This window comes from Onychostruthus taczanowskii, unplaced genomic scaffold (genome assembly GCF_017590055.1).
Source record: "Onychostruthus taczanowskii isolate IOZ18803 unplaced genomic scaffold, ASM1759005v1 scaffold77, whole genome shotgun sequence".
In the NCBI taxonomy this organism is placed as follows: domain Eukaryota; kingdom Metazoa; phylum Chordata; class Aves; order Passeriformes; family Passeridae; genus Onychostruthus; species Onychostruthus taczanowskii.
In genome coordinates, this window is record NW_024505561.1 from 1053315 (window position 1) to 1079653 (window position 26339).

Here is a 26339-nt window from a genome sequence, read left to right on the forward strand (position 1 = left end):
ATTGAGGACTATTTCTAGGAATGATAAATATCCAGGAAATGGAAGCATATGTCTGAATTTACCAGAAATGCTTAAAGTGCGAAGTTTTACAAGAATACACTGCTAGTTTTCTCATTAAGGCAGCCAGGTGTATGACACGGTGGGGAAATCACTAGATACAGTCACTAGCCAGTCACTTGTGGGTCAGTCCTACAGCATGACTCATAGGGATTTTCTTTCTGTTTCATCTTTGAATTGCAAAGGCAAAAGTAGAAATCATACCTATTGTCCAGTCTGTAGTTGTTTCATCTTTAACATATTCCGGGTATTCTCTTCTTTCTGTTCTGTGGGAAGTGCTCTTGAAAACCGACAGCAGTGCACTTGTTGATAAAGCCATCAATATTCCCAGCTTAACCTCACTTCAAAGTACAACATGATATATTTGCTAGGTGCAGTTATACATATGTATCAAATGGCTGAAAACCCTTCTGGCACTTGGGTCCTATTACCTTTCTTGATTACTATCAGCTTGCTGCATGTATAGTTCCTTCTGAATTTTATAAATGGGCTTAGGGTCATTACCTTAAGTAAAATGTATTCATGGTAATTTAAAAATGAAAATAGACATAAGGCATCAGAAATTAAAATAAATAGTAATTGTGTCTAATGTATTTAAAATCACTTTTTAAACTTCTGCAGTGAGATAATTAGTTATTAAAAATGCACAGAGAAGTAACATGAGAAGGAATATATCAATTGATGTCCATGCTGCTTTTAAACATGGCTGCTCCTGGCTTGGCTGGGTGCAGTTTTCACTGAATGAAAATCTTTGTAGGTAGCTGGGCTTAGAGAGTGTTGGTGAGTGGAGTTAGACTCAGCTGATGGACATTCATTAGTGGGATTCCCCACAGCTCAGTAGTGGGGCCATATTTGGGCTGTTTCATATCTTTATCAGTGATGTGGAGGAGGGCAGCAAGTGCACCCTTGGTCAGTTTGTAGATGACACCAGGTTTGACAGGAGTGTTCATCTGCTGGGGCTAAGAAGGCTCTGCAAAGGGATGGGGATAGGATGGATCAGTGGGCTGAGGCCAATGGCTTGAGGTGCAGCAATGTGAAGTGTCAGATCCTGCACATTGGTCACAACCCCAGGCAGTACCACAGGCTGGGTGCAGAGTGCCTGAAAAGCTGTCCAGAAGAAAAGGACTTGCGGATGCTCTTTGACAGTGGCTGAACTTGAGCCAGTGAGTGCCCAGGTGGCCAAGAAGTCCGATGGCATCCTGGCCTGTATCATCATTAGTGTGGCCAGCAGGACCAGACTGGTGATTGTCCCCTTGTCGTCAGCACTGGTGAGGCCGCACCTCCAGACCTGTGTTCAGTTCTGGGCCCCTCACTCTAGGAAAGACACTGAGGTACTGGTATGTCCTGGTTTAGCAGGGAAATTTCCAAAGGGATCCCTCTGGAAAGCAGATTCAAGTGGCCTCTCCTCCTACTGGTTCAGGAAAAGATTTCCTTGGAGAAAAGTGGAAAAAACCTGTTTATTTAACAAGCAAAGTTTTAACAAGCAGTACTAAACAATAAAACCTCTCGTTCTGAAGAGATGGCAAATTCAGAAAGTCCTTGTCATTGGTTGTAGCTTGGCTCACTCAGTCTCTTATCAGTCCCTCCTGCGCTGGAAAATGCCGCGTCCCAGGCCCCAGTGGGCCACAGGTGTGAGCTCCCGGTGTTGTGGGTTTTCCCAGTCCAGTTCCAAGGAAAAGAAAAGCCACAGTCCAGAGAGCTTCTCTGCCTCAGCTAGCTAAAAAAAGCTAAAAGCAAAGGATGGCTCTCTCCCGCTGTCCATGCTGCAGTGCAGTGAGAAGGAAAGATGAAGCTCTTAACTTTATGTTTTTGAATACAACCACCTCAGACATTCCACCGCTTCTCCTTCTCCCCGCTCCCCTTCACTCTCAGATCTAGTTTTAAAGGTGCAAAACTTATTTCTGGGCTAAAGAGGCGAATGGGGATACAATTCAGCATCATAAAGTCACCCCAGACATGGTGCAAGTTCAGAGAAAGGCAGTGGAAGTGGTGAAGGGTCTGAAGCCAAGTCCTGTGAGGAACAACTGAAGGAGGTTGAGTTGTTCAGCCTGAAGAACAGGAGACAGCCTGAAGACTTTATCACTCTCTACAACAATCTAAAAGGAGGCTGTAGCCAGGTGGGTGTTGGCCTCTTCCAAGTAAGAAATGATAGAAGGAGAGAAAAGGGCTTCAAATTGCATGAGAGGAAGTTTAAATTGGATACCAGGAAAAAATTTCTGCATGGAAAGGGTTGCTAAACAGTGGAAGAGACTGCCCCGGGAAGAGGTAGAATCACCATCCCTGTAGATATTTAGAAGACTTGTAGATGTGGCACTCAGGAACATGCCAGTGCTAGGTGAATGGTTGGACTCAAAGATCCTAAGGCCCCTTTCCAAATGAAATTTTGATTCTGTGATTTTTTTTTTCTCTTCTAAACAAAATGCGTAAATCCCAGTGGTCCCTGAAAACAAGCATTTTTTTAATGAACTTAATCATATTTCTTAATTTCTTAATCATTATATCAAATTAAAAAATGTCATTTGTGGTAAATAGATCTCAATTTTTTTATGTAGTAAGTAAGCTGATTGTTTCAGGGCTACATAAGTGATTTTTTTTTTCTAAAATAAGCCAGAAAAACTAATAAAAGTTTCAGATTAATGGCTATTCTCAATTACAGTGTGAAACCAAAAATCTCGTTTATAATAATGTTAATGAGTTTATTATAAAACCGTTAGGCTTCATTAACTTATTACAGCTTACTTACTACATATTAGTCAGAGCTACTGTGTACAAAAACCATCATTAAATCAGCAGATTTGTTTTATTTGTTGCTTGTTGTAATTTAAAATGAAAAAATGAAGAATCTATTCAGTTTCATTTCAATTCCTGCTTTTACACAGTTCGCTAAATTCTGTTCTCTGCCAGATTTTTTTATGATTCAGATGTGGGGCCAGAGGACACTATAATTTCACAATCAACGTCACAAGGCAAATCTTTAGAAATTAAATTGTTAAAATTGACATGACGAGTTACAGAACTCACTGAAAGGTAATGTATTTCCAAGATGAAATTTTATAACTGAACTTTACCTGTGGAAATTGCTCTGCAGGGAAAAAAACATTTTTTTGCCTTGCTAATTCAAGAAATTGACAGTTCTAAGTTTATGCATGATCCATGTGCTGTATAAATTTCCTGTGATCTCAGTTTCAGATAGATACTTCATAAAACACATAGAAATTCAAGGGATCCATTTTTGCACTGAAAGATAAACTAGGCTTTCTTTTACTTGCTTAAACATCTGAGTCTTTCCAGATCTAATACTGACTTAATTTTTTCATGAGAAAATCTGTGTTGGCCAAAGTAGCTAGAAGATGCAAAACCCCCTGCAAGCTAAAGCTGAATTTAAATAATTTCATTTCTTTTAAGCAAAACCTTTTTTTTTTATATATATTTTTGGTAGCTAGCAGCTTGAATGAGATATAGGTGAAAATATGAGAGCACTTGTAGATGTGTATTTGAATTTTGTCAATACCAGAATTCAGATTCTAAATCTGAAGCACTAGCTAAGTGATATGTAGCAGTCATAAGAGACAAATACATATTGAATACATGTTGAAGAAAAAGGGCTGAAACAGTAGTATAGCCTGGAAAGACAACCAGCTAATGATGACACAGCCTAAACAATGGAGGTGCTTACAATTTTATTTAAAAAATTAGCTACCCAGTGGACCAAATTATTTAATAATTTTGCATCTTTAAAGCTCCTAATAATGCAATGAGTTCATGCAAAGAAATCCACTAAGTTAATGGTATTAATCAAGACTTTTCAGGATTGGGACCCTAATCAGCATTTTCTTGCTTTCTCACTCTTGCAGCATGTGTGCAGCTAATTAGTGTTTTGACTGAGTAAACATAGGAATGGTAACACCAATGAATCAAAGGAAATTGTTCTCATTAGAATGCAGAGCTAGAGAAATACTGCTTTCCAAAATAAATATTATTCTCAAAAAATATTAAAACAAATTGCCCTTTGCGGTACAATAAAACTTGTGTAAAGAGAAACATCTGGCAGAAATATATAACCTACTGCAGTGTAACATTTGGAATGAATTAATTTTTTTTTATTGTCATAAACTGTTTTTTAAGCTTCTGCATATTTTACGCAGATTTAAATGTATCAGTATGTTGGGTTATATTATTTTATTATATTCAACTTGTAATTCCTCTAAAATAATTTTATTCTTCACATAATAGCCCCTGGAAAATGAGGCTTGTTTTAGTTAACGAAACTTCGGGCAAGGTTTTAGAGTTTGTGTACAGTAGCACATTTCATCACTAAGTATTTTATAAGGCTTCAGCATCTGGAGGCACTAAAGTGCAGGTGTCCTGGTGCTGACAAGAAAATTTGCATTACAGTAGGCAATAGAAAAAATCATGTTCAAGAACTTAATCTAAAGTTTCTTCATTTATCTTTTATGTTTATAGTATAAGTATTCCCACTCCTTTTATAGTCAATGGAAAAAATGAGCCATAGTCCAGATTCACTCCACTGGAATGGTATTGGATGCCTCTGTAAAACCAAAATCTAGAATTTGTATCTAAAATACACACCTACACTGAAGAGGTCTGTCTTTCCTTAGATTAATTGTACCATAACTGGTAAACTTTGAAAAGATGAGGTAAAAAAGTGACTCTGATTTTTTACGGTGTTGTGAAATGTGCTCAGAATGGTCACACTTTTTTTGTCATGTCCATGTAGTTGCTGGATACTTAAAAATATTTAGTTCATACAGATTGTAAAGATACCAGAACATATGCTGAATGATATCTAAAGTGTTTATACACAATAACAATATGGAATGTAAATAATGTAGAATAAGATAGGTGCTAAAAAGATGCCAAATCAACCAACTGAATTTTATACCTGATCTTCTCATCATTTCTAACTTAAGCCTGCAATCATCAGGCTGCCCACCCACTTCAGAAGCAGAGCAGTAGGATACACGGTGCTTATCCATCTCTGTTGTATGAAGCAGTGTCTTTGTGAATTAAGCACTGGTTCATGATCCTCTAAGTACCAAGAGAAAAAGAAAAACAAAGGAAACACCACTTTTATTTAAAAGAGAGAATGATGGGTTGAGAAGAGATAGAAGAGAGAAATACAGAAGGATTTAAATCCAAAATAATCTAGAAAGCCAAACAGAGCAACACTTTCTAGAACCACCTGCCCTCTCAATGCCCAGGGAATGTTAGATCCATCTGTTAACTGGAGATAACGGGAAGTTATTCTGAGGAAAAGAATTGCAAGCTTTTATGTTGTCTCATTAAGAAAACTACATGAAAATTTTCACACAGGGACAGTATTTGTAATATATAAATGAAAGAATTGATATAACCAGGATATATACACAGGCATCATAAGACTTCATATGCCCATCAGAGTGGTGGTATATCAGTTCAGTGTATAAGTGTTATAAGCTCTTTTTCCACTGAGTGTGTATAAAGCAATATGTTCAGATGTTGTAAAGTTCTGCTTCAAAGCTGTTTGTTTGAGAGGAATGAAAGGGAGTATAGTAACAATATTACATTAAATGAAGTAGAAATTTTCATCCATTATATTTTCATTTTCTATTAAATTAGTCATTTGTTTTCTTTCCAAGTATGTAAAAAAAAAATCTGTCTTGGTAGCGAAGCTCAAGAACCACAGAAGTTTCTCATCATTCAATAGATACATATAGTAAAATATTTCTTCAAAATAATCATATATGCCCAGATTCTAAATTACTTTTCATCTGACAAAATTACTTTCATTTACTCTGGGCAGCAAAGAAGGAAGCTACAGCAGAGAGATTATTTGCATGTTTACAGGGTATGTTCTCTTTTTTTTTAATGCACTAGTTGTCCAGTCTCTTCCTCTTCTACATGGCATAGAAGACTCCTGTTCGACTTCATGTGCACAAAATCCTCCAGATGTTTTATTTCTTGTGGGCAGTTATTCTAGAATCTGGATTTGTGCCATGGACTACTTCTGCCTGAGTGAAGTATTTTTCACTTCTCTTTGGGGAAATTAATTCTGTTTTTGCAGAACATGTATCTAATATGTTCTGGTAATTTTGAATTTTAGTTCTGTGAGCAGAAATGCTTACTGTTAGCTTCAGCTTGGTAATGCCTTTGTGTTTCATAACTTCACATTTATTAAAGTGATGCCAAAATTGCTTTCTAAGGAAAATACTGATTCAGCCAACAGTAGATTCCCAGGAATCTCAAATCTGTATATTCTTGTTTATCAGGGAATTATTTTAATCTCTCTCAGTATATTGCTTAACAGGGAACCATTTTCGTCTCTCTGAATATATCTGGTCAACTGGTTTTGCTAATTAAGAGTAACTTAATTTAGACTATTTTAAGTCATCTTATGAGAACTTACAGAACATTATGTGTCAGAAGCTTCACTAAAGCTTGCTTTTTTTTTCTATTAAACAAGCAAAATCTTGTTTTGCCCCTTTCCTCCCACAGAAATTGGCTTAAAAAATTGTTTCACTCTTGCTTATCATCCCTTCTGCTGACGCTTGCAGTTTTTTGTTTGCTGATATATTCCAGTGTTTTTTGTAAAAATTAGTATTAGTCCAACTGATACATATAGTTTTCCAGCTTTTTCTACTTAACATTTTTCAAGGATAGATAGGTGGCTTGTTTGTTTTTTTTCACAGTCTTCCAGAATCCCATTCATCATCCATGAGGTTTTGAAGTGCCTCTGAAATTGCTTCAGCAAATTCTCTGTACTCCCTGAATTTCATAATTTCTGAATGATTTAAAGCCAGCTATCTAATGGGTGTGTTCCCTAACCTGCTTCCTTTCTTCTGTCTTAAATGCATTGTTGTTTGTGTTATTTACATTATCTGCCTGATTACATCTAACTCTGTTAGTGAACACTGAAGCAGTAAATACACTAAACATTAAAGTTTTCTTAGTGCCATGACTTGATAGTTTTTTTTCCTGCTGAGTAATGGATCAGCTTTCCTTTATCTTCCCCTTGCACTTAATGTTCATACTGATCTTTTTGTTTGTTTACCTTGCATGTTTCTTGCTAGTTGTTTCACATTTTGTGCCTTCACTTTTCTCAGTGTGTGCTTCCATCTGTCTTCTTTTGTGAGGTCTATGTCTTCTTGCTTTCTGTTTCGTGTAACAAATAATTTTCAGTCCATCCAGAGAGATTGATGAATAGTAGCATTTTGCTATATTACTTTCCTGAAAGTTATTTTGTTTGTTAGAGATCATAATTGTCTCTGATTTTATTTTTCAAGCAGTGTTTCTTAGATGTGTGTAAGAATTATCTCGATCTATTCAGTCTTTCTGGTTTCAGTGGTGCAATGGCCCCCACCTTTCTTTCCTCATTGTTATAGAAGATAATAGAACAAGCAATCAGTAATAGAAAACAGGATAGTCACATATAACAAGTCATATACTTTTATATATTTTTGGAATATGTAAACAAAGATGTAATATTAATGATGTTTCAGACAAATTTCCTGTCTTCATTTAGTCATAAGTGTAGATAGAATATTTATGTCTCTTGATGTATCAACATGCTGATCAAATAATAAACAATCCTCCTTCTATACAAGTATGTTATCCTAACATTGCAAAATAGTATGGCATGGTTTAGTGGTGGACACTGCAGTTCTGGGTTAATGCTTGTACTTGCTGGTCTAAGAGCTGTCTTCTAACAGACAGAATTACAGGACTTCCCAAATCTTCTCAGATAGTCAGCATCTCAAAATTTTGGGGATACTGGAATTTAAGTCTTTGTGATTCTCAGTACTATTCAGTGATGCAAACTACCCTACATTATTGTGTGAAACATGAACTATTTTACTTCTATTTCCCTATCTTCAGCTCCCAGTCCTAAATAACATAAATTTCAATCTATCATCTCAGAACACAGCTTCCCACTGGAGCTTAACTGTATGAAAGATTCTGTACAATGCCCTATCATATGAGCATGTATGATGATATTACCCATTAGTTTTATATGGAGTCTGCCAGTATTTCTGTTACTGAAACACACTCTGCCCAGAAGTAGACCTTTCCTTGAAAATGGAGGCATTTTTGCATGATGTAGAAACTGGTCAAGTTCTTTTACAAAATACTGTGCTGTTAGCACCTATCCAAGAATCTAGCAGATCTGGTCTTAGATTGGATAGCTTTAAATAGCATAAGCAGTCTAACCTGTTCACTCAATTAAATACACCATTGCAAAGTGGTATTTAATTGCTCACTATTGCTGTAACTATGACTGACAAGTGATTTGTACACTGTATTATTTATTATCGCACGGTAAGAAAGCTGGAATTTTTGTTCAGATTTTATCACTTGACACTCAGTAAAAGCAAATCTTCTAAGTCTGCAAATCATCTTTAAAACATTAGATCAAGAAACTAAGTCTAAAGAAGCAATTAAACATCAAACGTGGTAGTTAAGCACCAACCTCAATGGGCTCCCACATTAAGATTTGACACACAAATTGCAGTGTGATGTGTGACAGACTGATGAAGCATAATATTCTGTATCAACCTGTAAACTGACAGACATTCTTGATACAAGTGAGTGAACAGGCTTTGTGTGTCCAGCTAACAGCTGTCTTTCATGTGATGCCAAGAAGTCAAATTCTGTTGAACAGTAATATTCTTAGATGACTCATTGACAAACTTTGATAGCAAATACTAGAAGCTGGAGAAAACTTCACTGTCTACCTTCAGAACTGTAATCTGAAAACATGCCATTTAGCTGGTACCTAACTCTACAGGTGCTGCAGTTTCTCAATTCCCAAAGGTGCTCAAAAAGTGTACTTCCATAAATACGTAGGAACACTTAAATTTCTAATGTTTCAGTTTTTAACTTAACTGTCGTGATGGCATGCAAAATTTAGAGGTCCCCATGCCAAAATCTTGTGGATCCTGGTTCTCACAGAGTATGTTAGATCTCAGCACTAAAATACTGTAAAAAGTACTGTAACAGCCCTGGCTTTTCTTGAAGGCTTCCAAGGAACTGATAGTCTTATTTTTTGTACTAAACTATAAAACTGTACAGAGAGTAAAAAAATCCAGCTGCATTTGCTTTCTACCTGAAGGAATTCGATATGTTCATTTCACGATTTTTAATGCATTCTGCATGAACATGTAAGCTGCAACTCCAGCAGCTTTGAAAACTTTTCACTCTTTCTTCTCCAAAGCAGATTTCTTTCCTGCTTTCTAAATAATAGAACAAAACTGTTCTTGCTATTAAGCCAAATAATTGATTTCCTTCAGATAAGTGTACTTAACACATTATTTGAAAATGCAGTATGTTTTTTTGTCAGCATTTGATCCAGGATCTCTCTGACTAGCTCAGATTTTTCCTTCCTGGGAAGAAATAATCACTGAGTTCACATAATAATTGCACAACATGAATGAATTTCCTGTGTGTTTCACAGTCAAGGATCAGATGTAGTACAGCACAGCAAAAAAGATCAAGGGCCAGTAACATTAATAAACAATGACTTCTTATCACTATGACCAGTGTGAGATTCTAAGCTCAGTCTCCCGTCTGGCCTTTGATATTGAACATCAGCAACTGATTATGTGATAAAAGAGAAATAGGTGATCCCACACAGCATTGTTTTTCTCAGAGGAATGTAGAAACTGTTACTGGGTAATTTCTTTTCTGGTCTCAAAACTATTATGTGTGGTGCATTAGTGGAACTAGGCTATTTATTCTGTCCCATGCTTTACTGGAAGACACTTGGGGACACAGATGGATGACACAACCTTGTGCCACTTACACATTAACAATATATTATGTTGTATGTTGTTTTCAACTGATGCTCAAAAGTAACTTCCAGAATATTTTTACGACTTTAGCTTTTAAAGAATAAATAATCTTCCTAAGGTGAGATAGATGTGTATATCAGAACAGGATATTCTTGGAAGAATAGGGTCAGCTGTTTTCTCCATCTTCCACTGAAGGGAGAAGTCTCTGCTGGCCCAAGTGCTGGTAAAACTCAGACTTCTCTTCAGATTCTAGCTAAGTTAGAAAGACCAGAGAATGTCAGTGTACAAAAAGGTTTTTATTCACCTCCAGGATGCTTGGATGCTGCTTAGAAATCTTTCTGTAGAGCTGGCTCAACAAGCATTCTTAAAAAATTGAAATGTTATTACTTAATAATCTCTGGATTCCTACTTCCACATCTTGCTCTCCTAGATGTTTTGATCTTAGAGCTTCTTAGGAAAATTTATTTTCTGGAACAGGGAATTGCTGCATACCTGGATTTTATCCGAAATTCAGGAAATTAGCAGAACAAGAAAAAAAAAATCTGGACTCTTAATGTGTATGGAGATCCAGGTATTTAGAATACTTTATTTTAGGTGTTTTTTTGGAAATAAAGATTTAGTTCAGAAAGTTGTTTCAAGTGGGACTTCAGTGGAAATATTAGTTTGCTAGTAAAAGTATCTTAAAATCAGCCAAGTACTGACTTTTCACTGCAGTATTGCTTTTCTATGGGAACTATTCTATGGGAGTATGTCTATTTCTATGGCATAAATAAAAAAATATGTTAGATTATTCTTTAGGAAAAAGTGTATTGTAATAGCAGAGTGCTGCATCCTTATTGTATGAATGGAAAATTTGTGTTATTAAATTCTTAAATGGATGATAACAGATCTGTACGTCAAGCAACACGCATTTATTGACAATAAAAGCAAATATATTACTGGTGGATATGAAGATATTTAACACCTAAAGGTTAACAAGCAGTAAAGAATCTGGTAAAATATTGTTCCCTTTTTTATTTCCTCTCCCCTCCCCCAGAGTATTAATTAATAGAAGTTATCTTTGTGGCAATTGAAGACCTATGAGCTGGGTAAACTGAGTACTAAATCCACCTAGAGCTGAATCCGATTGAATTTGCAGACTGTAAGAGTGGGATTAATCTTCTCTAATTTTAGTCACTATAAAGTAGATAAAAGAGTGTCTATTCAATTGCCTTGTTTAGGCTTAGGCTAGTTCATAAAGGAAAGGAATTCCAGAGTTTAACTTATTCCATCCTAAGGTGTATGGTTGCCATAATCAGAATGAATTGTGTGAATGGGAACTATGGCTTGCACAGTTTAAACATCTTTTTAATTAATCAGTAACCTTAAATTTACCTCAGGGATGAAATATGAGGAGGTGCCTGTCTGATTATCTACTGATTATCTAAATAAATGGGGTGGGTGAAGTGTTCAACTTCTGGATGGCTAAAGTTAGATGAAATGAATCCTGCTTTAAACTTTGAAAAAATGATGTTTTTGCAGTAATTGTCTCATTATTTTGATACTACAAATTACAATATTTGCCACATAAAATATTACTCACTTTATTTTTCTCCCATCCCAGTACACTGTTTAGAAACAATACAGCTGCATTGTTGTCTTACCTGCCCATATAAACTAAGCCATAAAGTAGTGCTTATTTGTTTACTTATTTATTATTGAAAACTATTGATTTGGTGAGATTGTAACAGCAAGTTATAAATGATGCATAAACTGTATCAACAGATAAAAGACAGAATAAAGCCAGAACTTTGCAATTTTAGAGTTGTGTTATTATTTATTGTGGGCTTAGAGAAGCTAAAACCAGTAAAGTCCAAGAAGCAGGGAGCATTCTACTTGAAATAGAAAAAAAGTTTTTTATATAGATTTTTTTTGCCTTTTTTCATTACTCCTCTGAGTCCTTTTTTGTGTGTGCCATCTATAAAGACATATGACTGTAATATGACAGCTCACAGACCTGTGTCTGCTCAGTGGAATGGTTCATAGTATGGTGTGTTTTTCCACCAAAAATATGTGTGGGTGTCATCTTTTCTCATGTAGATACAAGTTTCCTAAGCCCCATATTTTCAATTGATCCACAATGACTTTTACAGTGCTACTTCTTTTTTTCATGCTTCCTAAATGACCCATGATTATGGCTCATGTGCAGAAAGCCAATTAATTTATGCATCTGGAACCAAACCATGCAGCAAAATTTCAGGTGAAAAAAAAAAATTTAAAAATCCTCATGATAGGAATAAGTCAGACAATCTAAGAAATAGTTATTTTAAAAATGGTCTGATACTCAGCTTCACATAGGTAATGCTCATCAAAACTTCAGAAGCACACTTCTGAAGTGCTGTTCCTTGTACACGTGCTCTGTTTTCGAGCCTCCTACTATGTGACTAGTTGCATCTTTATTTTAGAGTAGCATTAAGATATATTAAGGTATATTGATTTGCATTATCTGCCAGCTAGAAGAGAAAAGGATGCCTTCCTTGCTGTTTGCTTTGAGTCAAATGACCAGTTTCTGAGGGCAATTTCTCTTCTCGCTTCACATAGGTAATGCTCATCGAAACTTCAGAAGCACACACAGCTAGAAGAGAAAAGGATGCCTTCCTTGCTGTTTGCTTTGAGTCAAATGACCAGTTTCTGAGGGCAATTTCTCTTCTCCAAGAAGGAGAGCCCTCCATCAGCAGTCATAATGGTTTGAGGAGTGTTCTTCAACCACTGAGAGCAATACATAAGAGTCTCAAGAAAGAACAGAATGATCCTGTGTCTCTGCTGTAAATATCATCCCACTAAGACCCACTAATAAAGAGAGGAAGGAAATTACTTCTCAGAACAGTCCTGTAATATTAAATATTCACAAACTACCCATATGAACTTCTGGTTGCAGAAGAGAGTAGTGGGGCACTTATAAGAGTCTCAGGAGACTGAGAAGTTCCCTGCCGTTCACCTTCCTCTTGTTTTCACAGTATATTATTTGCTAATTTGGAAATATAATCATTCCTGCATGCATGGGATTTGAGAAGTGAGTTTTTTGTTGCTTTAAAGACAGATGATTTTCATGGTTATGGAGAAAGATTTTACATCTTCTGTCTATCCTGTGTTCAGTGTAACAGTCTGTGTTCAAGAGCTGGGATTATCACTCATTCCTCAGGATTAAAGTAGGACTAATTTCCATGGCTTTCTTTTAGAGGAAACATACCATTGGGAACTGAAATGAAAATTTTCTCTCTTTGGATGTTCACAGCAGATTGGTGCTCTTGGTTTTCCTTCTCTCATCCCCATTCTTCATAGACTAGTGTGGTAAAGATCTGTGGTTTTTTGTCACTTCTAGGAAAGTGGCCAGTTCAGAAAATAGTTTAATATTTGATCTTCTTGTCAAACTGGATTTGGCAGGGAATTAAAAGGCATATGGCAAATTGAGTGGAGAATAGGGATATTGCTTCCAGTCTTCAATAGACAGTACATGATTTGTATTGCTTTTGTCTCCTGTACCTCTTTTATTTGTTTGATCTCTATTAGTAGAGGGTGAGGGAGCCCTGTGAGGAGTTCTGAAACTACATACAATATTCAGAAGTTAAATGAAAGGCACACAAGAGGAAGAAAACACTACAGCACTGCCCTCAACATTACAGGAGGAAGATTGCCTAGAACTGAACATTTGCTGCATCAGCATTGCTTACTGCACAGGTCTCAAGAAAGATCAGACTTCAGGCCAAATAAGCGTGGCTCATGTCCACACCACTTAGGACTTCTTTCTAGTGCAGGATGGAACGTCTTTTTCATGTACTGCTTGGCTGTGTGCACACTTGATTTTACATGATATTTTTTAATGCATTTTTTTAGTCTGCAATAATAAGAAGGATGCACTGCACCCACCAAAATAAGCCCAAGGTACTTCGCTGTATGCCATGGGGTGTCAGAATTATAAAGGGAATGGGAAGCTTTAAGGAACAATGTTGAAAGAGTGTGGAGAGTGCTGAAGCTTCCTGAGTTTCAGCTATGCTGTTTTTTAGATAAGCCTGTCTATAGAACCACACAGGCATTCTTTGAAAGAACTAATAGGAGTGATCTGAAACAAATCTGGGAGTAAGCTATTAATCGTATGTCTAGTGGTAAATATATATAAATAAAAGAAGATGCATACACATTTATTTCATGTGACTACTAGGTCAACATTAAACGAAGTGACATCAAAAAGAAGTGGAACGTGGCATCCAACTTGCAGAGGCATATTTTTCATCATCTGTACATGTTGCATATTTTTTTAAGAGTTCATTGCTTTCACCAGAAATTTATTCTATTATATAGATTGCATTATATAAAATATATAAAATATTTTTTATTATGTATTCATCTAACTTCCACTATTATTATAGTGGAAGTTAGATGAATACATAATAAAAAATATTTTATCATCTACTTGCAGGAAAATAATCTCTGGACAAGCAAACCTCTGGAGCAAACAGAATTTGATCTGATTTTTACAGCAGGAATTCAGATACAGCTTTTCCAAGACAACAATATGTTGGAAGTTATAAGTAAATTTGTAACTGAGATAACCAAGGTGTACGTGTGAAATAGCAAAGCTAGTGATGATTGGTATCGTATAGTGGATGATGAGCTTGTCACCATCAGCTCCCTCAGTATAAAATGGAGAGGCACTTTTTTGGCATGATTCATGCCCACATAAATATTTTTGCATGATTCATTTTCCCATGAACATCTGAAATATGTCAGATGAATCATATCTTAAACATCCCATAAGTTTCTACTGTTGAGAAAAACAGAATATAGTATTTAGCTGAGGTGGTAGCTGAGATGAATCACTACCCTGTATACTTATGTGGCAGGTGTGATAAACAGATGTGATCTTTATCTGCTGTCTTGAGGATTTTGAGTTTGGCATTGTCATTATTTAGTAAATATCAACTGCTTTCATCAGTATTGACATGTATGCGTTCAAAGATACATATGAACTAGACAATATAAAATTGAAAGCCCTATAATGAACTTTTTACTTTGTATTACAGAGGTAAAGTGGTTTTTACTAGATGATATCACAATATATGATACTCTGGGGGCATAAATCAGATTCTCTTGCAGAGCCATTAAAAAAAGGAGGAAAGGGCAAAATGTTTCCCACATGTCCTATCAGGATCCCCTAGAAACAGTTAGTTTTGTTCAAGCCCATCTGTGACCCATGTTGATCAGTCTATTATCAGGTAAAGGACCCCTGTGTACAGCTACGGAGCAGCATTTGTAAGATGTAAGCATGTTCACTTCAGAATTGTTTTCCATATGGTTTTCATTGATTGGTTTCTTTTGTCGATATACACATTCTGAGTGGCCTAGTACTTGTCTTTGGATTTCTAGACGTGGCAAAAGACTGAAAAGGGCAAATGTTTTATTTTTTCTTAAACAGGAAAGGAAGAAAATAGACTTCTTAGCCTAATTTCAATTATTGTGAATAAAAAGCTGAATTACTTAGAGGCTAAAAACAAGAACATACCAAACAATAACAATGAAACTGTATTTACTGGTAACAAGTTGGATTAAACTAATCTAATTTCCATGTGGGGAAATGGATCCAAAATGTAGCACAGGTGTTAAGTCAACTGGCTTTCCTAAGTCTCCTTATGATCTTCAATGTGGCATTCACATAAGTAATTTGGGAATGATCTTGATTAAATTACCACTAAACAGATGCTAAAGATTTTATAAATGTTAATTTGATTGGTTAGCAAGTGTTCACAGTCAGACTAGAAAAAGACACTTCAGATGTGGTTCTTAGGCAGGTACAGACACCTTTTTCACCCATGTGTTGAATGGTGAAATAATCAGTGTGCTCCAAATGAGGGAAGGCAGCAAGAGCTCTTTCATAGGCTGGAAAATAGAGCTAGAATTCAAAATAGGGACATGTGTGGATTCTGCACTGAGACAGGAATAACACTGAGTTGAAAACTGAGGAAGGACTGGCTCAGCAGTTGTTCTGTTGAAATGATTTATAAAGCTTAGTGTTTACCACAGTAAACATGACTTAGAGAAACCATGCAATTCTGAAGTAGTTTAGCAAAAAATTTTTATAGCAGCTAGTCAGGCAGAGCTGAATTTGGAACTCCTAAACATCCAGATTGTCCACTTAAACACATAATTTGGGCAATTTAGACTTCCTTTTGGTAGTATTTAGAATTAAGTTCAACTACATAGGGGTGGAATGTACCCCCCTTATGACTGAAAGAAGATGATCCTTTTAATAAAAAGAAGAGGAAAGGTTTTTAACAGTTTTCAGGAGTAAGATTCATCTCCCAGTTTCTCTGATCTAATCACCCTCTTTCTCTGTATAAATAGAGGAGAAAAGCAGTGTGATTCATCTTATTTCCATGTGGACATCTAAACCAGATCAGATGAATCATGCCATCATCCTCTCTACTGGTAGCTGAGATGTGGACAAATCTGCTTTGGAGATCTGTTTGGTCTTTAGAGATGTCTGCTATCATTTGCAGAGGATCTAATCAGAAATAATGAAGAGGAGGAAGAAGAAAATAATATATATTTATTATCATTGGTAAAAGCAGATGAGAGTATGGTGAAGCACTGGAATGATTTTCTTGAAGGTTGTGGCTTCTCTGTTAATGTGCATATTTTAAGGATAGTTTAGATGAAGACGTTAAAATATAAGGTCATAAATCAAGTTAAATCAAGTTGCTCTGGGATTAATGGATGGATTAGAACACATCTCAAGTGCCTTCTAGCCCTGTTTCTACATGGTTTCATTCTTTAGGGATAGTTCTTCCAGTCCTATGTGATCTAGGATACATTACATAGTAAAGGGAGTGGGGAGGTAATGATCCACTTTTAAGTGACGCCGGAAATGCATACCTCTTGTCACATTGCACAATGGGGCAAATCACATCATGCGGTAGAAGGTACTGTGGGCTTGTAGTTTGGAAGAGATACCTATTTCCATCAGCTAATATCTCTGGCTCCTTCCTGGAAAGCATTACATGCCTTGGGAATGTGTGAGTCAGCAGTGCTTGCAGGACAGGGCTTAGCAGAGCATCTGTGAACAGTGTCAGGATGAAAGCAAGTAAAGCTATACTGTGAAAGTAGGTAATCTTTCTGACATGAAACAGAGTAGCATCATTAAAAGAGGAAAATTATCTTTTGTGTATTTGAAAGGAACTTGGTGAAGTCTAAAGAGCATTAAGATATAAATTTTAAGAGAATAATTTAATGGCATTCAGCCCTTACTCAACCCATATTTATGCAATTACACAGTAAGAAATTGGTATGCATTTAAATCTAACATCGGTTGTTCTCTGATCCATTGAGTGAGCTCTGACTAAACGTTAATAGTCATAAAGAGGCATAATGCAAAACAAAACCAGAAAATAATAGGTGAGATAATAATCTTACTAACAATGTATAAATATATTGGTATTTAAGAAGAGGATGTAAAAAAATTTCAGAGTAGTCTGCTTCTTGAAAATGTGTGTAGACTATAGAAAGAAATCCAGACTAAATGAAGAAATCCAGGGTTTGATTTCTTCCCTGTTGCCATGAGCTCAGAGAGCTGGACTGAAAAATCAGATGGGGGATCCTTTTTTCTGGTGCCTCAGAAGTGGGAGGGCATGGAGATCCATGGCCTGCAGGAGACAGAAGGGGTCTCAGTGGAACCTAAACAATTTTTCTGTTCTTTCATTCTAAGTGCCAAAGCTGCTAGCAACTATGGATCATTTAACATGTATTATTCAATCCTTATTTTCTAAAGAATGAGTCATTAGTTGGTGTAGAAATCAATTATATTAAAATCAGGATTCATACTGGATAAGGAAGGATGAATCAAAGGAGAGTGAACTGTTCCAATCCATATCAATATTTGATTTTAAGATGTTATCATCAAAAGCAGCTGCACAGAATATTCCATACATTTGTCATTTTAGAAGCAATTACTCTTTCCTGGGATTTCCCTAGAGTACAAGTATCTTCTGAATTTCACTTAACTTAGATAAACTGTATGTTCTTTCCTAACCAGTTTAGAGAACTGGAGTTTTATATTTTTGACAGATGCTATTTTCTGCTTCTAATTGTGAAAGAGCACATTTGGCTGCCTGGTTATCCACTTCCTTTGAGTCTTGTCAAGTGAGAAACACTACATTTACTTACCTGTCTGAAACTTGGAAGTGCATGCTTGATCCTTCTTTATAGCACGTGCCAAAATAGGTACTGAAATACATGGCATAGACCAAAATGTCTTTTTGTATCACCTGCATTAAGCAGACTTTTGCACAAATCACTAATCACCAACGGTGATAAGGTCACTTATCACCAACATACCAAAGCTATACAGAGGGGCATGCAGTTTTTTCTTGATATCTAATATTTACAGAGGAACATGGAACTAACTTTGGTGCAGTCTAGATGCAGTCATAGAATTCATTGTTCCTGAATCTTCCATGAAAAACATCGATGTTTGTTTAAGAAATGAAGACTTAATGATGTTTTTTTTATCTTTTTTTTTTTTCTCCTCAGTAAATTTGAAGTTAAGAAAAGTGAATTGAAAGATAATAAATGCATCTAATCCCTTACCAAGCTCTCTTGAGGATCTTTGAAAATGATTACATGTAGCTATATGTCAAGTAAACAATCTCCTTAAATTCCTTTGACTGACTGGTCTGATAATTTTTGGTGCGGAATTCCTCAGACTATCAGATGCAGGAATTCACCAAATCTCAATCAACACTTAGAAAAAAGCTGTGAGATTAAATATTCAGTGATAAAAAATGAATATATTTACTTGTTTGATGTGCAAGAAATGTTGATCTGTAGTGTTGCATGTGCTAGAACCTGATTAACATCTCTCTTTAATTTGTATTAAAAAAAACCCCCCAGCTTACTGAAGATGAGTGAGTATTGCCACCACAAAACTGGGAAGATTGGAAAAAATAAATAGAAAGTCAGGTTTTAAACTTTTAAGCAGAAAGACAAAAGCTTCATCTGATGTCAGTCATCACAGTAGCTTTATGGAAATATTCCTGAGGTTGTTCTTTCTTTTCAAGTGTAATTTCTCTGTGATTCCCAAATAATTCATTCCCATAAAGGTAGCATGTATAGACATAATGCTCTGGCAGCTCCCTGGAACCAACTATATATTTAATTCTAAGAAAAGCAGATTACAGGTGTGAAGAGGGAAAAAAGATTTGCCTAAATGCATAAGAAGTTTGTACTTTATCTACCATTAAGACCACATTATAGAAGCATGATCATCTCAGCTCTTTATTTGTATAAATTACAGTACTGAATTATGTTTAAGGACACTTCCCTTAATACTAGTTCATTACAAAAAACTTAGGGCTTCAGTAGTAAAAAGGAGAGGAATAAGCACTTCCAGTGAGCACTTCATCTCCATCTAAAATAGTCAGAAAGATGAATCATGCCTTAGAAGTTCTTCTTAATTCACATAAATATAGTTTGAAAATTATGTGAAATGAATTTATTTTTCTAATCTGTTAATTTTCTGGCCCTCCTATCTCAACATCATCCTGGTATAAATTCTGAATAATACCATTTTCATACATCTGAGATGACTAGCTGTCCTTATTTATTACGGCAAATGTGTAAAAATGGTGATCTTAAATCAGTATCAATTTAATGTCCTTTTGTAAATCATGCACAACAGTTTATGTCAAAATATTTTTAAACAATTTTGTTTTAAGATACCAGTTTTAAAGCTCTGATTCCCTTGAGTCCTCTGCTTGCAGTTCTCAGTATATTTTGTTCCACAGCAGTAAGCAATCTATTCAGAATTTAGAAATATTTCCTCTGGGAAAGTATTGCCTGGAGAGCAATACAAAATCAGAGAGAACATAAGCAGAATTCAAGAGGAGGTCGAGCTCTGTTAATTGCTAGTTATTTCTTCTCCTGGCACCATAGAAAACAATCTGCTCATGTTACTTCCAAAATGACAAAATGAATGGTTCCATAGCCATCACTATTAAAAGGGTAGCACCAGACTGAAAAGAAAAGAACAGTTTTGAGAGAAAAGTGGAATCACTACTTATAACTAGATAAAATGATAACCTTGCATTATTCTTTCACTCTTTCATTCATATGGCAGACATTCAATATTAAAATATGATCTGTTGAGGTAAGATTAAATACTTTACATTCCAATTATGACTTAGGAGTATATTAAAGAACAAATTCAAAGGCTAGATATTTTAAAATCAGCAGGAGGAAGTTTCACTGAAAAGTTCGAAAATAATCTTCTGAATCAATTGTGATGATTTCTATTAAGTAATAAAAATTAGTGTAATTCTGAAGTACTGGATAAAAAATAAATTTATTCCAACATTTTATTGAAAAACAAAACAACAACAAAAACCAAACCAAAAAACCAAACCAACAAAACCCCCCTAAAAACAAAAAACAAACAAACATCCCCAACAAAAACAAACAAACAAACAAACACCTACCAAAACCCCCAAGCAAATTACAAGATTTGGACCATCGTGTCAAATCACCGGAACTGGAGACCTTTTCCATTGTAGGGCCATTTCTCAAATGCATAGCTGAGAAAGTGGAGAAGGAGGTGAAAACACACCTAAATTTGTTGATTTAGAAAGCAAATTCTACTTAGAAAAATAGTTTGTGTCAGGTTTAGTCAGCAAAAATTAACAATGCGTGATGATATGGAGTTGCTTATAAAACAAGAATTGAGAAGTACACTTAGCAATTCAGACTAGTGAAAAGATGTAGCATGAAAACAAGTGAAATTCATTTTACCTGGCTTTGGGACATATTTTTTACATTCTGTGTAGTGGTCAGCTTAGGGATGAGTTTCTTAGGAGTCCTCACAATTTCATTGTGGAGAAAAAAGAAGAACACACCTTACATATGGATTTGACACAATTTGCTATTTCATTTCAAAGTGCAACAGTTCTTTTTGTGTAAATAATGCTTATAGCATGAATTGTGTACAATTATGTATGATTGCTAATTCCTATTAATATTCCAACTAAAGCTGTCCTATGCCAACTTCCTTGTGTCCTGATGCTGAAAAGAAAAGCCCCAAAACAAGCCCCAACTAAAAATACAATACAGCGCAACTAAACCAAACTCCAAATCACATGATATGTAGGAAACTCCTTAAGTACATAAATAATATGCCACTGAACACAGAACAACTTAGGCAATGGTCAACCAATTCAAATTCAAGTTTATTGAATATTTATGTTTTTTTCAAAGAGAGCTAAATTAAATTCAAGGCCAAACGAGACCTGGCAAACTCTTAACATCTGTTATAAGTACTTTGAGCTATAAAAGCCTGAGGTGCATTGCTATCCTTTGGCAACACAAAGTTGGTTATGCTGCAGGTTTGGTCTGTTATACCTGTTTCCTTACTGACTTCATTGGTGAGCCGGCAGTCTATGAAATAGATTAATCTGAAATACGTGTTAATTAGGAGCAGTTTCAGTGAGTCCCAAATCTATCTGACTGGCACTTACCCTATTGATCTCTCTCCCAATATAACCTTCACAGGTAATGCCCTAATGAGTTCATTCTTTATAATTCATTTATGTGTCTTGAAGACATGATTCTTCCAGCTCATTTTTCTGATAGGATAAATGATTCAGGGATTTTGCATTATATCTGTCACTTGGTAAATAGAAATAACTACACTGAATTTCCCACCTATACATAGCTCTCTGTTTGATGTATTTTAAAAAAAAATTAGAATGTATGCAATATTGTGTGTATGAATTGTTCTCCACTATTTTTTTCACAACTTTTGAATGCCTTTTGCTAACCTGGCTGTAACTTGTACTTGAGACATTCATTGTGACTCTAGAAGGACAATGCATGCAAAGTACATTTGATTGTACTATAAATCTTTACAAGTGGGAGTATGATGCTTCTGGTTTATTTGTGCTACCCATAAACGGAAGGAAAACCTACAAGATCATGGCAGCTGGCAATAGTTTCCCATAGAATTTTTTCAAATCATAATAAATTGATAACATTGCTAGGTTTTCCAGGTTTGCTTGGATTTATTTATTGCTTACTGTATATTATGGGCTGACCCTTCAGATAGTCCTGGCTCATCAATTTTGGATCTCCTCTGGCCTGTGAAAGGCAGTCTTGCTAAATACGTCATAAATCAAGGATGGATTTTAACCTGTCTGGTTATAATTTATTGAGTACTATATGTTACCCTAAATGTGAATTAATTTATCGTATGTAATTTAGGCTGGTGAATTATTGCAAAATTATAAGACTTCACAACTTGTTGGACCACTACTAATACTGGATTTTTAATTTATTAGACTATCTCTGCATTAAGTACCATATATGCTTCAAAAGGTAGTGCTCAGCATTTAGAACCATGCATTTTCTCATTTAGCAGATTTATAGAATATCTGTGTAAAGAAAGGGTAAACTTAAGAAAATGTAGTTGTTTTACAACATCATGATTCCATAGAAATGTATTTCAAATTAATTTTCTATGATACCTATAGTATAAAGACACTTTGCCAAAATCATTACAGATGAGAATTGCAGGGCTGGTTTAAAATCTAATCCAAATTCTATTTCATTCTATGCAGTATTTCCATTAAATATGATTAATGTCCAGGAATAAAAAAACTAGACTTGTTCTCTTTGTTATAGTAAACAAAATGTTTACACTTCTGATTTTTATTTTAAACCCATTTATCCACTGGACTAATTGATACCTTGGAACTTCTTTGTAACTTAGAACTACGCATGACTCTAAGGAACTGAAAGGCTAAAGGAAGAGAGCAAATCCTTTAAAGCAATGACTTGATAGTTATTTTTACATCACTTCGTGATCACTTTGTTAAACACACTATTATAAAAAAAATAATGTGTATATGTACTGGTACTAAGTATCAGCTGAAAAAATGCTATACATAAAAAAACCCAACAAGTTCTCATCTACAAATTTCCTAGCCTTGTGTTTTGTTCTTGGTAAAATCAGGAAGAGAAATACTACTGTTCTTTAAAAAAATGAATTAGTTAAAATATTGACCACCCTGAAATTTGATTTAGGAGTGTACAAACAATCGTTTTAATTGCCACCAAAGAAAAACAAAACTGACATGTCATCTGTGGGAAACACTAGAAATTATTAATAGTAGGGCTGCACAAAGTATCTATAGGATACTTTATAGCAGTTAATATGAAGATCTCATAAATTACGGAGATAAGAGACACTGGCCCTGAAGATTAAAAAATAATTTGATAACAATAGAAAGAGCTTATCTAGGTCATCTTAGTTATACTTAAAATGTATTTTATATGTATTACATTTATACTGGCTGAAAACTCATTACTTCTTTTATGTTGCTGAGTAATTATTGTTGATTATGTTAGTCTCAGCCCAGATTTAAAAGATAAACACATTGCTACAGTTTGCAGTATTGAACCAGTGTAACTTGACTTGTCACTGAAGTTTTAGATTGTTTTGTAAATTACAAAGATTGCCATCGTAGGGTATTCACAGGAACTATTCAATATTAAAAGTAAACATAGGTGTGATTTGCTGTCTGTCAGCAAATTTGCTGAGAGCAAAACAAATCTCTGAAATAGCCATGGTTATAAAGTAGAAAATAAAAACTATTAGAAAATTCTGTAAGAAATCATAAAATGACAATTAAACAACCTGATGCAGAATTGTAAACACAAGTGGCCAGTATCATCACATTCTATTTAGAAAGGCAGAAATAGTCATTAAATTATGTAGTTGATGGTTGTACTCATTCATCTGGGGGTTGCTGAGGCACCAGCCATATAGTTCAATTTTGAAGATTTGTTATTGTTTAGACCATGTTGTAAAATCTATTGATTGTCCACATGCAGCGTGATTTATTCTTTCAACTAATATTTGTGCACTTGGTAGTAGGATGCCGCAGCCATGGATTGTAACAGACATTTAGGTCACAGACTTTATGGTTTCCATCTAGGAAAAGTAATAATAAAAAAAGCTTTAATATTCTTCACATTTTATTATTTTAAGCCATCTAAACCAAGAATCAGTTTTACTTAATTTTTTTGTCTTTGCTCTTCTGGGCTGCTCCAGTATTTAATATGGAGGGTTATCAAGTCTGTGATAACTAAATAGCTAGAATTGAGTTCAGTAGTCTCAGCACAGCCATCTAGTACCATTTTAAATACAAAATGTTTATAAAGAGCCTACAGATATGACACAAGACCTGCAGAACACACATGCCCTTTTGGACAGGCAAATAAAAAATGGCATCTAGCATTAGAAATGCTGTCAAACACTCTTAAGTAACTAAATAAAGTTTCTATAGTACAACTGCTTGTTCTTTGCATTCCTTATTTCCCCCAATAAAAATGAGATGTATTATAGTTAGATATTTAATAATTTAGGGCTGTAATTTAGTTTCCCATGTACCTGTGCCTCCCTGGGAGCTTGGTGTCCAAACTGCCTGTACCGTTGGATCTCCAACTGCTGGTGGAGATCTCATCCTTGGTTCAGGTGCTTTAAAGCGGGCATCATCACCAATTTAATTTGCCCTGTCTGATTTGTTGTGCCTCATTGTCTGCTCCAGAAGGAAATGAGTCTCCTGTAGCTCAGGGATGAGGTGTGAGGGGCTGGTGGAGGTGTTGGGAACTGCAGACGTACTCAGCTGGCACTTCTGCATGTTAACTCACAGGATGAACCCAAGAAGCTTTTCTATGTTGAATAGGTCTCCGTTGGTGGGAACACAGCTTCATGAAGGGTACTGACAGTAGGAATATGACTTTTGAAACAAATTAATCTCTTTAATTTTTGACATTATCTCTCTGACATTATGATGTTTGGCATCTAGAAATGATTATACTGAAATTCACTTAAGGAGAAGTTCACATATGTATGTGACATAGCAATAAAAAAACCACACAACTGGGATGCACTTTCTGACTCTACTGTGAGCTGTCAACACTTTTTTCTTACTTGTGTGAATGCTAGAAGAATAGAAAAGAGAACAGCAAATACAATTTAGGAGTGGCGTGAAATACGAAGCTAAGACTTACAGATAGCAGAGGAATGATTGTGGATTGTGATTTAGAAGCATGTATCCCTTTTTTATTGGAGAAAAGACAGACTGAATACAAAGTATATGTGATCTTTTCACAAAGCATGCAATTTCAAACTCTCTGCAATCAGCAAGAATCCTTTCACTAACCTGAACTGAACCTACTTTTATCATAATGTAAGGCACTTGTGTGTAGGCTTTTTTTAAATGTGTGGTTTTTCTACTATGCCTTTCAGTCAGTGACTGACCAGCAGACTTCAGATTGCTTCAGAAATTGCTTGACATGGTTTCACACTATTTGATTCTATGTGTATTTAACATCACTGCTTAGACAGTATTAACTGTACTTCATGCTTTTCCTTACTTTATTTTTAGAGTCTTACTTTAAAATAAAAGTGAAAAAAGATGCATGAAGACTTGTAAGACTTGAAGTAAAAGTTACTGAGTTGTAGCCATTCAGTGTATAAAATAGGTTAATATTTGTAATATGTCTTTCTGTGTTTCTATTCTCAACTCTAAGATAAGTTTATTTTTGATTCATATATTGCTTCATTGCCTTCTCTAAAGTGCAACCTTGTCAGGCAGATCTAGGGAATTCCTCAATGTAAACACTCTTTTTCTGTTTTGAAAACAGACATTTTTTCTTACCTGCAAATCATAGATCAAGTTAGAAGAGGGTATTTTTCCAGTATACTTAAAGTGCTTTATTAGACACTACTCAGTGTATTTAAGGATTACCACCTAAAATGTGAAATGCAAGTTTGTCCATTCAGGCTTTTTTCATTATGCATTTCTTGAGGCTTAGCAAGGGATTATCCATCAGTTTCAGAGGAAAGCAGTTCTTGATCATACCAACTGCCAGACCAAACATCACTGTTTAAATTCATGTTCTCATGTGTGTTTGGAACATCTGCTTCCTCTGGGAGACACAAAATAAAAACTGATCTTTAAAAGTTAGGTTTTAATAGAATTGAAGAGTTGTTTATATTGTTTATTGTTACTCTTGCCCATCCATTTAGGATGGTAAGAGGAATGACTTGGAATTACTGAGAGCATTCAGCTGTTTATTGCAATTTGCAGAATGAGTCGTGGGATGAGAGAGCTAATGTGTTTATGTACAAAGACAGGTACAATAAGACTTTGCTGTATTTTGTAACTTAGTAACTCAGCTTACAATTATTTCCTGTTATTTTTTTAGGTTCTGTTTAATGTAACCTGCAAAGAAAACATGGATTATTAATTATGTTGTAACATTACTTGTAAGTTGCTGCCCTTACAGAAAAGACAGTTGTCAAAGTTTGTGAAAAGTTTGTCTCCTCAAAAATTCTAACACAAAAATTCTTTTGGGATATATGTAAGAGGTCATAATTGTTTTATGTTCTTACTCTAGTTTCTTTTT

The 26339-nt window shown here is 35.3% G+C and overlaps 1 protein-coding gene across 1 annotated transcript in view; it reads left to right on the top strand.

Moving 5' to 3' along the window:
- GPC5 (glypican 5) overlaps positions 1-26339 on the top strand; it is a 572404-nt gene that overhangs the window by 58314 nt on the left and 487751 nt on the right. The gene's annotated exons all lie outside the window — the stretch shown is intronic.